We start from the raw sequence: 15,345 nt of genomic DNA, 5'->3' as shown, positions 1-15,345 counted from the left end.
CCGACCCTCCAGCTACTCAAGTGGAGGTTGACAATACTGAGGCGGCCACAAACATCACGGCTGAAGCCAATGACGTTGTCATGGCTGAAGCACATGTGGCGCCTGAAGTCAATATGGCGCCTGAAGTCAATGTGGCGCCTGAAGTCAATGTGCCAGAAGTTAATGCACCTGAAGTTGTTGTTGCACCTGAAGCCATTATACCACTTGCAGCTCATGTCAATGCCGATGCTCCTGTACCGCCTCCAAGGCCACACACTATCGAGCTGGCTTTTGATCGTGGCCAACCTGTCATGGTTCACTGGCCCATTCTGGTTCCTCCTCCTGCTCCGGGACCTCAATTCGACTATCATGTGGAGCACAGGCCTCAGGTCCAGAAGCCAAAACCAAGGCTGCCAAGGTTTCCAGGTACTGCAACTTCACCAGGATCTTTCAATGTGAATGGCTTCATTGCACACAACACCTTCTTTGACAGCGACAAGAACCCATGCTCAAGGCCAAGAATTTCATCTGATCGGTTCTGGAGCTATCAGCAGCGCAATTACTACTCGTGTGTTCTTTATGATCAAGGGTGCATCTTTCCTCATATGCGTCTAGACTGTGAAGCTATTGCTGGACTGCCCTACTTAGAAGAAGCCCTTGACTGTTTCCGAGATGTTGGTCTGCTACAATTTGTGACTGATAAAGAGCACTTGAACGAAGAGCTTCTGCTGCAATTCTATGCTACTCTCCACATTCGCGGCTACAACAGGGATCCGAAGACATGGATCCTTGAGTGGATGATAGGCAATGTCCATCACGAAGCCAAAGCTCTTGATATCATTGAGCTAACTGGCCTGCCCACTCCAGGTGAACTCTTTGAACCTGGTTGTCAGCTTCACCGTAATGCTTTGGAGAGCATCTTCCAGAAGCCTGAGCCCAACATGAGCCAAATGCTGAGCATGATGAAGCCTCTGCCTCGCGACGCTGAATATCCAAGGGAATTCCTTGTTGAAGACCTAGAGTATCTGCCCCGCACTATCTATCATATCATCAGGCGAACTCTATGGCATGTCAAGGGACATTCGTCTGCAGCGAAGCTTGAAGGAGCAATGAAGACATTGGTCTTTTATATCTTCAATGGCATCAGCTTCAATGCTCAAGACTTCTTCATCAGGCAATTGGCTGCATCTTGATCTGATATCTTTGGTCTGAAGTTCTACGCTCCATGGGTTACGCGCCTTATCAAGCTTCATTCTACTATCAACTATTAGCCGTCTGCACGCAACCATTTGATATTCTTGCCAGAGGTTGATATGTCTGTTGAAGCCATCTACCCAGAACCTGCCAAGGAGCCTGTTTATCTTCACAATGCCGATCATCAAAGCTTCACTCAGCCCGTTGAAGGAGTTCAGGCCGTCACTCGTGTTTATCCTTTGGTTGGCAATACACGTGCACCTCACCGTGCCCATACTGAAGCCACTGAAAGCACCATTGCCCAAAGGCCTCGGAAGCGATCTCGTGTTCTCAACGACCGAGAGCTTCTCGTCGCCCTGCATCAAAAACAGGATAAGCATCACTACTGACTGAAGCGACAGATGCAAAGCCTCTTGGTGGATGTCAGCCGCATTCGCAATCTTGCCACCAAGAATGCATTTGTCACTCATGAGACCTGTAGGAGATCGTGGAAGAGTCTGACTTTGCTCAGTGCTGAAGCTGATCTTCAAGACGATGGCTTCACCGAAAGATTCAAGTTTGATTCCACTCCTCCCAGGAATGATGTACTGGGTCGAACTCCCTCACTCGAAGACTCTGAGTACTCTTCCTCCGCAGCAACAGTTAATGCCAGAGTCATTGGTGACGAAGATGATGCTACTTCACTACCTTCCACTTCGGCGCGTATCGACAATACACCAAGTTCTTCTGCACCACCAAACCTCGACGACGATCGTGCTGCTTCACCTACTCCTCATGGAAACGAGTAGAGGCTCTATGTCTTCAAACCTTTTTGGTCCTTACTGACAAAAGGGGGAGAAGCATATGAGTTGATAGTCTTCAAGCGGGTCCATATGGGTGGTTGCTATACTTTTGCCAAGTGTTTACAACTCTCGCTTTTGATACATTTGGTTCTTTGAGTTGTAACACTTAAAACTTGATGGTCGTCTGCTACTTTTTCTGCTATTCTGTGATGCGATGATAAATTCTGCATGTGTGATGATAAATCCCGCACGAAGTCATATCGCAGATGTCCATTTTTCATTATGCATATCATTATCCTCGTTATATCTTTTATGCATGATGAATTGTCTTCATAAGTTGAAGAGGATCTCCACAAGTACAACCTGCCATGTGCATTTGCATTCCAGAAGCAAAATACTTATATGCACATCTTCAGGGGGAGCCTTTTGCTACTTATGAAGACAATATCTTAATCCTTTACAATTTCACATAATTTTATCCCCGTTGAAAACTTCAACCAGTTTGTCATCAATCACCAAAAAGCACTACAAAAAAATACACTTCCGTGATGATACGTGTTTGTCACAGTAGGTCGCGTTTTTTGTCATGCATGTACATCCATGACGATTTTATGACAGAATGAAGATAGTCATACATGTGCTGTCGTAGAAGTGTTCCATGACATTACCAAAATTATCATCACGGAAGTGTGCACTTCCATGACGATAAATCGCGCGTCACAGAAGTGCTTTCGTCAAGGGTGACCGACACGTGGCATCCACCGTAACGGAACGCCGTTAAGCTATCGGGTCGGGTTTTGGATCCGATAACCCGTTAACATCCCCGACCAATGGGGATTTTCCACGTGTAAAATCATCATTGGCTGGAGGAAACACGTGTCGGCTCATTGTTGGGACAGATGTCATCCACTCATTGGACAGAAGGCGCTTATGATACGTCGACACGTGGCACGGCCCAACAGAGGCCCATTCCTATGAAAAGGCCGGCCCGTTTGACTTGGTCAAAAGGTGGCGGGCCGGCCCATGGAAAGCCTGTTAACGGCATGTTTGCATATAGCCCATTTACAGCCCGCTAACCCAAGGCCCGTTACGCCCTATCCGAATTAGGCCCAGTAGCGTCAACTGGGCCATCCAATATGATTCCAGCCCGTTTTCACTTCTGGCCCATGTATGGCCCATGACGTCTTTCGGCCCATATGAGGCCCTATGTAACTCTTGGCCTATTAACGGCCCGTGGTGAAACTGGCCCGTAATGAACAGTGTATCACTTTACACCCATTAACGGCCCATGGTGAAACTGGCCCGTAATGAACAGTGTATCACTTTATACCCATTAACGGCCCGTTATTCCGTTGGGCCGTTTCCAGCCCATGTTATCTGTCGGCCTTCTCAGAGCCCATTTAATCTTGGGCTCATTTCCAGCATTCATTTACTTACGGCCCGTTACTGTCATTTTCTGCTTGTGGGCCAAATTCAGCCCATGGTTACAGTCGGCCCGTTTGTGGTCCGTTAATACGTTGGGCCGTTTTCATAGCGTCATCAAATACGGCCTATTAACGATGGCCCGTTATGGTCGGCCCATGAACGGACGATTCCAACTCTAGCCCGTTTACGGCCATAATGCGGCCTGTTATTGGCCCATGTTTGGCCAATCGATCATACGGCCCGTATAAGGCCCATTGATGATATGGCCCGTAGAAGGCCCATTGTTTCTACGGCCCATAGAAGGCCCATTGTTTCTACGGCCCGTAGAAGGCCCACTGTTTCTACGGCCCGTAGGAGGCCCAGTGTCACTACAGTAAATATTAGCCCATGGTTATTGTGGCCTAGTTTTAAAAAATAGGTTATTGCAGCCACTAGCAAACCGCGGAAAAAGAACTGCGCTGACTACAAGCAAACAAATAAACAAGACAATAAGGAAATAAATAAGCAAGCAACTTATGTTAGGCTATCATGGCTATTACACATATTACATCCACTGGGCATCAAAGTTCGCCACCGGTGCAAATATAGGGAACAAAGCAGCATATAAACGCTGTAGCAAAACAAGTCCAGAACTGAAACCACTTCAGAAGAGTTCAAGAAACAATATCCTGGGTACCCATAATGCTGGGAAGATGCTTAGCAAGCTTATTAACTTTCTCTTGTTTGGCGCTTAAATCCTCCAGCGCTTGTTGTTGCACAAGAAAGTACGCATCTGAATTCTGCAGGGACTTCCTCAGTCCTTCGGCTTCTTGCCGCAACACAGCTGACTGATGCCTTTCAGCTTGTAGCTGAGACTGAAGAAGCCGAAGTGATTCAGGCAGCGAGTTCGAAGAGCTTGTGCTAGCGGTACTAGCGAGTAACTCGAACACTACATCAACGCAGGACTGTGGGGTTTTCTCACTGTCTACAAGATCGTTTTTATCACCTTTCTTGGAGACCAACAGGGTTGTCTCACTATCTTGAACCTTATATGCATTACTTTCTCTACCATTGCATAGTGGGGTGCTCTTCTCCAATATTCTGTTTGCATACTACAAGAGAAACAAGTAGACACATCACAGGTTTAGCTTGTAGTATACGAAACTCATTTTGGTAAACCGGTTCAGTAGTAAGGTGGACAGGATAACAGCATGAAACAAACATATATCTATGTACTATGGTCATTGTATTGTCCATATCATTCTAGTTTATGTTCCCTAATCAAGATAGAGACAAAGTTCAACTCATATATTTTTAAGACACATCAGCATAGACAGAATATAAGTGTGAGAAACTACACAGCATTGGCAGCACTTGTAATGTGCATCACATGAGAACATAACTGTTTATACAACTTAAACTGAAATCAACATAGAGCAAGAAGTTAGAACAGCAATCCAGTTAAAGAAATAGGTTTAAAACATACCTGTTGCGCCATTGGAGTTTCAATTGGATCCTTCAAATTCGAAATAGTTGGTAGGAGTAAATACAGTGATGCAACAGCAAAGGAGTATGGACCATAGCTACAGAATCTGACCTGAGAACAGTTGCTCGTCTGCTTTAAACGTGGAGTTTGGGTTAGCTGTGGTGGTCTTCTTGCTTTGGGCACAGCAGTAGCTTTACAAACTGCTCGTGTGGGGGTACTCTGTGGTGGACATGGTGCTTTGTCAACTATAAGTGGGTTACTATCCGCTGGGGTTGCGGTTAGATGGGTTGTAGCTGGTTCTCTGCCCCAACGGTGTAAGTGTGCAATCTGGAAGAGTCTCGATTATGTATGGTGGGGCTAGTTTGTGGGCCAGTACAACCATGGTTCTATCTGCATCGACGGGTAGCACTGTCTTTTGTGAAGAACGGGTTTTTGCTCCCTTAGATACTGCCATCAATCACCAAAAAGGGGGAGATTGTAAGTGCATCTAGTGCCATCCCTAGTTGGTTTTGGAGTATTGACGACAAACCTGGTTGAGGGACTAATGTGTTTGTGAGAATTGCAGGATAACACAGGTAGTAGTCCCTCATTGATTCGGTTTACCTACCGGAGATGACCCCTAAAAATATGTGAAGACATTCAAGACAATGGTGGTATGTGAAGATATTCACATTGAAGACTATGACATTAGAAGACATCGCATGAAGACTTTGGAGCGCGAAGACATAGTTGTTTCGTAGTTTCAGTTTCTTCTTTGTTGAGTCATAGGAACCACTGTACTGTTAAGTGGGGTCCGAGTGAACAAAGTCAGAGTGACTGAAGTGATGCATCCACCTCCGAAGCTTTTGAGAGAGAGAAATCCTTGTGAGGACAAAGCCCAAAACACCCAGAGCCAAAGAGTGTTAGGCATCACTGAAGTATTTCTGTCCGCGTGACCTGAAGACTTGTTACACTTGAGGACTGTGAATCCTCCAGGCGGTTAGGCGTCACGTTCTGAGCATCCAAGAGTCATTGTGGATTGCCAGTGAACGAAGTTTGTGAAGGTTTGGAAGTCTACCTTGAAAACTTACCAGAGTGATTGGGAGAGGACTGGGTGTCCTTAGCTCAAGGGGAATAAGGTGAAGACACGGTCTTCTCAGTTGAATCTCAGCCTCCCTAACCAGACGTACAGTTGTCATAGCAACTGGAACTGGTCCAACAAATCCTTGTCCTCTCCAAGCGATTGGTTCTATCTTCTCCCTCTCTTTACTTACAGTTTGTCTTCGTGAAGTCATTGCCTGCTTGCGTTACCTGTTTGACTTCACTGTATGACTACTATTGTTTGGCTTCATACTATCTTCCATCCTGGTCATTACTACCTAGCTGCTGTTAGTCTTCGTGGTTTCACTTTATTGAATACTTGACTATGGCTTGCCTAGTGTAGTCTACCTTCCGCTACATGTTAATAGGTTCATTTCTATTGTTTGTCTTCGAAACTTCCATTTTTGAAGACTTTCATAAAAATCGCCTATTCACCCCCCTCTAGTCGATAACTAGCACTTTCATGGGGCCCACAAGGTAACTGGGTGCGCCTGCCCCCCCCCCAGGGTGCAGCCTGTTGCCTTGTCATCTCCTAGTTTGTCGTCTAGTCTCCTCCCAAAGCTTCTAGGGTCTCTTTTGTCTAGAAAAAATCGTCAAAAAGTTTTGTAGCGTTTGGACTCCGTTTGGTACTTATTTTTCGGAAAACCAAAAAAAGTAGAAAACAGTAACTGGCACTAGGTTAATAGGTTAGTTCCCAAAAATGGTATAAAATTGCATATAAAGCATATAAACTATCCAAGATTGATAATATAATAGCATGAAACAATCAAAAATTATAGATGCGTTGGAAACGTATCACGTCCCAAAGACATGGTTCCCCCTACCTCTCTCCCTCCATTTCCCCATTCGTACTCCGTGGGTGCCAAAACACCCTCTTCACCCGGCCTCTTCTATCCACCATCCTATCCACCACCGCCCTCCTCCACCATGCCAAAGCTGATACCCCGACGTTATTGTCCATTACAAGAGATTTGTCGGAATCGGGGCTCCGGGGACCCAAGAAAGGTTCAAACTCTAGGGTGCGCACACTACCTCTGCTAAGCCCTGTCTTGCGATCCACTATCTCACGGCGATGCTTCGGCATGCTCGAGCTAGAGAAGAAGAACAATGAACAAGGTAGTTTACCGAGGTTCAGGCCACCTTGCGGTGTAAGACCCTACTCCTGCTTGGTGGTTGGATTGCCTCACGAGGGAGGATGAGTATGAGAGCACAAAGGGAAGATGAGCAGCCTTGGAAGGTGTGGGAATTAATCGATCGATCTCCCCTCTACGGTGGCGCCCTACCTCTACTTATACTGGCCTTGGTCCTCTTCCCTCGAAAACACAAGGTGGGAAGGATTGCCACAATTCAAAGGGGGACAAGGTTGCAGTCTATCCTGACTAAAGGTGGTCTTCGCCAGCAAAAGCCCCCTTCATGACGCGCCGGTGGGCTCGGCGGTGACCATCGCCCTAGCGAGTCCACCGTCCCGGTCTTCTTGCACCAAAATGGCAACCTTTGGGGATTTCCTTGGGAACCGTCGCGCTGCCCTTGCTCCCTCAGCACAAAAGAGGAAAGCTTCCTTATCCGCGCCCGTTGGCGCCCCTCTGGCTCCGCTCGTCGCCACGCGCGTCACCCATGTGAAGGCGCAGGGCCGTGCGGCTCTGCTGCCTGATCCTTGATTAGTACGCCTTCGCGAGGGGCCTTAGGAGGCAGCCTCGGGAAGCCTCCTCGCGAGAGGGCCTCGCGATGCTCCTGATGACACCTGATGATGCGCACCTCGTGAGGTGAGGGCCTCGCAATGGTCCTGCTCGTGAAGCCCTGGTGATGGGCCAGCCTTGGGCCTTCTGGTGGCGATGTGCACTGGGCCGCAGGCAGACGGGCCTAGGTACCCCCAGTCCCATGGGCCCGACAAGATCGACATCGTCTGAAATGTCTCCGTCGTATCTATAATTTTTCATTGTTTCATGCCAATATTATACAACTTTCATATACTTTTGGCAACATTTTATATTATTTTTTGGACTAATATATTGATCCAGTGCCAGTTCCTATTATTTCCATGCCTTTTGTTTCACGGAAAATCCATATCAAACAAAGTCCAAACCCGATAACATTTGACAGATATTTATTTTGAAATATATCTGATTTTTTAGGAAGAAGAATCAACGCAAGACGGTTCCTGAGGGATCCACAAGGCAACAGGTGAACGCCGTGTTTCCTTGTGACTCCCTCATACATCGGTTGGAACCCTTCTTTCGCTGCAAGAAAGATTATTTCTGCACAAAAATCCTCCCAAAATTTTGGCCCAATCGGAGTTACAGTCTCTGGGAATATAAAAAAACGGTGAAGGGGTCCGAAAATAGATGCAAAACAGAAGAGAAACAAAGGGAGAGTGAGATCCAGTATCGGAGGGGCTCCTGCCCTCCATGAGAGGAGGAGGAGGAGGGGGCTTTCCCCCGAAGAAGAAGAAGAGGAAGAAGAAGAAGAGGAAGAAGAAGAAGCAGGAGGAGGAGGAGGAGGGGGCTCTCCCCGCTCTCTTCAGGTGGCGTCGGAGTGCCGCTGACGGAATCATCATGATGTCGATCTACACGAACAACTTCTCCTTCATCATCATGAACTCTCTCCCCCTCTATGCAGCGGTGTAACCTCTCTATTCCCGCTATAATTCTCTACATGAACATGGTGCTTAATGCTATATATAGTAACCAATGTTGCGAAGTAGCCTTTGTCCGGTTAGCACCTTTAGATCTGCCATGGCACACTCAACACTATACTCGCAATGCTTATGGTTTCCCTCTTTATATTCACTACCATCATCCTAGGTGCTTGGTGTCACGCTAGCACTGCTCCTCAACCCATCAAGCTAAACAACATGCCACTCATAATTCCAAATCTTAGTTGTGCAAGTACGAATTTGATATGATGTTGATATTACTAAACAGATAATGGTTAATTGGCCAGCTAATGTTCCTACTTTAGTTTCCATAAGAACGTGCATCACATATATAGAGACATCAGGGAGTTACATTTCTTTATGCGCTCTAGTTCATCATGAGTGGGCAACGAACACTGTATCATCAAAAATATGCTTGCTCTTCTTTAACATATTCCTCTTCTGTTCTTCTTTAATAGGTATAGTAGTATAATATGTTCCTTGTCATGAAGAGGAGCAGGGACATTTGCAGTCGACGAGTCTATTCGGTCGCTTTTGATGGATGCTTGCAACTCTTCAAGTTGGTCTGCCATAATATCCAGGAAATGCTGGCAGTTGTGTCGCCTTTGAGAGTTAGACTGATAGTAACAGTAGTGCGCCTTCAGTTGAAGAGAGCCACCCCTTTAGGGTAGCTGAAGCATTTCTAGCCGTACCGGCAATACTAGCCCATATTTTCCAGCTAGTTCCAATTTCTTGATTTTACTCATCATGCTTAGGGTTTTCCCATTATATCTACATTATGATCTGCGTAGGTGCTTTGTGTCGTACAAGTAGCAGTCCACCCTTGAATCTAAACAACACACTACTCATAATTCCAAAGCTTAGTTGTTAAAATACGAATGTGATATGATACTAATATTAGTTAACATACACACATTTAATTGGCCAGCTAGTGCTCCCACTTGATTTTCCAAATGCATGTGGCCACATATACAGAGGCAGCGGGGAATTACATTTCTTTGGGAGCTGTGATTCATCATGGGTGGCCAACCAACATTGTATAGAAATAAGCGGAATCTGCATAATATGCTTCCTCTTCTATTCTTTAACATGTTCCTCTTCTATACTTCTTTAATAAGTACAGCATGTTCCTTGTCGGGAAGGGGGGAAGGGACATCTACAGTCGACAGGTCTATTAGGCCACTTCTGCTAGATGCTTTCAGCCCTTCGAGTTGGTCTGCCATAATATCCAAGAAATGTTGGGAGTTGTGTGGCCTTTGAGAGACTAGACTAATAGTAATAGTAGTGCACCTTCAGGTGAATAGAGCTAGCCTGTAGGGGATCGAAAGCCTTTTGATTAGTAGTGGCAATACAACCCCATATTTGCCAACCAGTTCCACTTTCTCGATTTATTCATGATGCTTATGGTTTCCCCCTTTTATCTACACTACGATCTGCCTAGATGCTTTGTGTCATACTAGCAGCACTCCATCCTTCAAGCTAAACTATATGCCACTCATATTTTCAAAGCCTACATTTAATTGGTCAGCTAATGTTACTGCGTGAGTTTTTAAATGCATGTGCGCCTCATATAGATACATGAGGGAATACTATTTCTCTGCGTGCTCTCGTCATCATGGTTTGGCAATAAACTTTGTATATAGTATATTTTCAACCTATCATCTGCCAACTATCATTACTTCTGTAGCTCCCAACAAGGAGCCTACTTTTTGAGTAGTAGTGCCAGATTATATTAATGTACGCACCAAATTACAGCACACATGGCTCTCTCATCAGAATTTCAGAGATATCATACAAGGGAGCCCCTATTATATTAGAATATCCTATGTATTACAAAGATAATCTCACTATTGTTTACGTTTTCATGCATCTTAGATTTTGAAAATGGTCACAATGAATATGAAAATGCACACATTAGCAGAATATTGCGGAACAATGCAATGGCTAACAAACTTAGCACCAAGGGATTGAGTTCTATTCTAGATGCAATGGAACCCACACGCTCCCCAGCTACAGATTTGTGTTCAGAATATGATCCTAATGACTATTCTGAGCTCGAGGAGTCAAAGGCAGATGGCCTATCCTGTTCACCCATCAATGTGCATGTTCTAATTTGGCAAGGCTTTATTGGTTGCACGTATCTTGCGTAAGGTGTCTTGCATTTCTTATACTTCGTTGCACCGCCATCTGCTTAGTTTACTCATCATATATGTGAAGATGTCATGCCCATCCATTATCAATAGATATTCCATCTATCATCATACCATGTTTTTTCATTCAAATGTTGTTCTTGTGTATCACACATCCAAAAGGAAGAGGGTGAGAACCTGAAGGAGTACAATCAAAGTCCTCGAAAAAGGTGGTGGTACCAGAGAAATCAGATAGCACCCCACTTATATTGGCGATAGAACCAGCGAAAAAACCTAGGCCGAACTCCAGCAGACTATACTCATACTTCACTGGCCACACCACTAGCCCCACCACACAGGACCCACACTCCAGCAAAAGGTATGCCTATTTCAGGTGCCATAGCACCTGTCATACCACAGAAAAATCCCAGTCCAGCAAAAGGTACACAAAATCCATAGGCCGAAGACCTGTCCAAACTGTCGAGACGCCCGATCCTCGCAGATTGGAACCCCATTCCAGTTATTCTTAGTTTAAAAGACAATGCTTTCAATGTTGTTAGGAACCACATGTGTATCTTCCTGTCCCACTTACGTGTAAGTGCTATTATCATAGTGATTATTGTCTTGTTTTCTACTGATTTAACACATCAATGATTTACATTACTTTCTTCTAGGTAGGCGAGGGTCAATCTAGATAGTCATGATAAGCAAAGCTTGCTTGCGCTTTTCAAGGACGTGTTGCAGCAGTATCAGTGTTACCTAAGGAAAACACACTTTGATAGCAAGTCTATAAATTAAATTTCGGTGAAGTCTCCTGTGCTAAATTTACAAGACATTGAATGGAAAAACATTGTTATGTGCTGGTCTCATTTCCAGGGTGAGGTACTTTCTATGATATCACATGACAATTTGAACTTCTACATTTCTGCATGTGCCTTAACGATCTCTTTTGCAGGAAAATAGCTCGAAGAAGAATACCGGTTTGAAATGTCGCAACTATGCTGCTAACTGATTTGCTCTTGTTAGTACCTGTTGCCCTGTATCATTGTACTTACATTCATACCTGCTTAATTATGTGACATCAGTGTGCATGATAGCTTGCTTATTCAATGTTCGCTCCAAATTATCAGATCTATATTAATGCTTACATTAATGTAGAATAAACCCAATGCTTATGAAGAAGTTTGGCTATGCGTTGTTCTTGTAAGTACTTGTTGTCCTTTATCACTCTACTTATATTGACAACTAGTTGTTCATGTACCATCACTCTGCAGCTTATTTTCCCTTGCCCTCAATGTTCTACACATCAGATCTATATTTACTCTTACTATAAGGTTGGATAAAACCAATGCTACCGAAGAAGTTTAGCTCTGCATTGCTCTTGTCAGTACCTTTTGCCTGTATCGTTGTACTTACATTTATAGCTAGTTGATTATGTAGCATCATTCTGCATCTTATCTTAGATATTCTCTATTTCTCCCTATATTATCTCATCTATATTGACACGTAACAAAATGTAGAATAAAGGCAGTGCTTGTGAAGAAGATTCTGTGGTAAACTTCTTGAATCCCCCCCATCATGGAAAACGGCTTTATAGAGCCGGTCTTCACTACTAACGTAAATTTTTCCTTCTCAAGCCCTCAAACTTTGTTGTGTATATTTGGATAGGCATGACTGCAACTGCTGTTTATTTTTGGCATTTGTATCAAATTGCATGTTTAAAGTTTATTATGAAGAAGTTCATAAACATAAGCTTCTCGTTCTCAATTTCAGTTTTTAGTTATACAACCAAGTTCCTTATTCATAACATGTAAGTTAAACTAATCAGAGCAAGTGATCTTCTTTTGCACTACATGTATGCTTGTGTTCTTGATCTATAATCCAGTTGTGTGGTGAAACTACCCACTCCAACACAATGTCATATCCTGCTATGTCTTAGCTATGAACAATGCCATATTATGTTATTGTTATTTAAATCATGTATGTTTATTTCCCAATCTGAAATGGGCTAAATTGGCAGTATACTTACCATTAATCTTATACATTCTTTAGCACTGCATGTATACTTGTGTTCTTGGTCTGTAATCCAGTGTTGTGGTGAAGTTGGCCACTCCTTCACAACGCCATGTCTTAACTATGATTAATGCCATAACATGTTAATGCTACTTTAAATTGTGTATCTTTATTAGTCAATAAGAAATGGGATGAATTGTCAGCACTGATGCTTATATGTGGAAAACCTATCATCTATCTACTTATATCTCTTTCAGAGTGATACCTCTCATGCTAGGAAGAACTACCACAATGATAGTGAGACAAACCCATTGCTTGTCCCTCTAACATATATTGCAGGGAAGAAGGCAACACATCTTGGAGATAGTGATACAACCCCAAAGTCATGTCTTGATGTAGAGTTCAAGTTACTTGCTAATAGCAGTGACACAAGCTCGATGAAGCCGCCATCTGAATCTATTAGACTTCTTCAATCTCAACTTCAAGAAGAAAGACATGGTTCAGCCCAACCCCTATTGGAACTCCAGTCTCTATCTTAGATCAACAAGAAGTCCAATGCGTCCATTGATGCTATGTAGATAGAGTTGGAGGATATAAGCGTCAAACAAGCGCAGTCTCATCAGCTTGCTCAGTTGCTTGCGCTGTAGCTCACGGGCAAGGCTAACCTTTCTTGAACTATGTTAATTGTTGCCGGTTCTGTATATTATTTTCTTGACATGTTTATTTCCACTAGTAGCGACCTTTTGATGCCCAGTGTATGTAATGTGTTGTCTGGTTGCCCTTTATTATCACTGGTGGCAAACTTTGATGCCCAGTGGATGTAATATGCCGTAATTTCTTTATTGTATAGTCCATGTTTATTCTTAGTCACGATGATGTAATTCATTTACTGCATATGCTATTGTCGCTCTCTGAAAAGGTCGAAAGCTTCAATGGAGGCCAACGGGCAAACTAGTAGTTACGAGCATTTAACAGGCCGAGTAAACCAGGGGCCTTAGTTGGGCCAGAAAATACGATGGGCTTTTAACAGGCTGGAAAGTAGATTGGGCCTAAATTGTGACGAACAATTCACGCGTCGGCTAAAGGCCGAAATATACCTCTGCACATGATTAGCCCAATTACATGACGGGTCATTAATAGGCCAAATTTATCTCGGGCCTTGGTTGTCCCAATCACATTATGGGATGTAAGCAGGCTGGATGCAAAGCGGGCCATAATTAGGCCCAACTATATCATGGGCCATTAACAGGCCGATAGTCAGGTTGGGCTAAAATTTATCCACGAAGACTACGGGCCGTTAAGAGGCTGAAAGTCACTTCGGACTAGAAATAGGCCTAGTTGCAGCACGGGTCGTTAAATGGACGAAAGTGAAATCGGGCTGACAACGGCCCATATGCACCAAGGGCCGCAAATGGGCCGAAACAAATATCGGGCCAAACTATTAAACGGGTCTTTAACATGTCAAAATTCCAACCAAGAATTCAACGGGATCAAAAGCATAGTGGATTTCTAATGGGTCGGATCTGATATGGGACGTAAATTGGCCCAAAACTTGATAGGCTGTTAACGGCCTCGATCTGATATGGGCCATAATTTGGCCAAAAACATGGCAGGTTGTTAATGGGTCGGATCTGATATAGGCTGTCATTTGGCCCAAAACATGGCAGGTCATTAACAGGCCGACCCATTAGTATCTAACAAAATCTTGTGGGCCTTTGGTTGGGCCGGCCATTTTAACCTAAATGGGCCACTGTTGGTCATTGCACATGTCAACGTTTCATTGGCGACTCCTGTCCTTGGACGGTTGACAACTGTCGCAACACCGAGCTGGCATGTGGTACCTTTGGCTAATAAGAATTTTACACATGTAAAATCCCCATTGGTCTGGGCTATTAAGAGGTTATTGGATCCAAACCTGCAACCAATAGCTTAACGGCGACCCGTTATGGTGGATGCCAGTGTCGGTTACCATTGACGAAAACACTTCCACGACGCGCCATTTATCGTCATGAAAGTGGACACTTCCGTGATGATAATTTGAGTATTGTCATGGAACACTTCTATGATAGCACATGTATGACTATCTTGATTCTATCGTAAAATCGTCATGGATGTACATGCATGACAGAAAACGTGACCTACTCTGATAAACATGTATAATCATGGAAGTGTTTTTTTGTAGTGCCACCTAACACGAGCCAAACATTCCGTCACGAGGCATGACACGATGCACACGTGTATATGGCTCAATGTTATGTTCCCAAATGAGGAAAGCTATGGGCATTAATCATTTGCACACAGTTAAGAACAAAATCCTTCAAATAATTCACTTAAATCCCTATATTTGGTCCCTACGTCAACTCTTCAAATACCTCACTTGACTTCCATTTTATGTTTAACATAGTTTGCTTAACTTCCTTGATGCAGTTGGTCTCCGTGCCAATTGGCACTACGTGTCATCTAGCCCGTATAATCCATCATCCATATAGAACTAAATCTATCTAGCTACATCCGTATCATATCATCAATCCGTTTATCTATCCATATCTATCCATATAATCATAGTCCATCCTCATAATCTATCCATATGATCAAAAAAAACTTATCATAATCTATATATACATC

Source organism: Triticum aestivum, chromosome 3D, assembly GCF_018294505.1.
Source record: "Triticum aestivum cultivar Chinese Spring chromosome 3D, IWGSC CS RefSeq v2.1, whole genome shotgun sequence".
NCBI lineage: Eukaryota > Viridiplantae > Streptophyta > Magnoliopsida > Poales > Poaceae > Triticum > Triticum aestivum.
Note: the sequence above shows the minus strand (reverse complement) of the source record.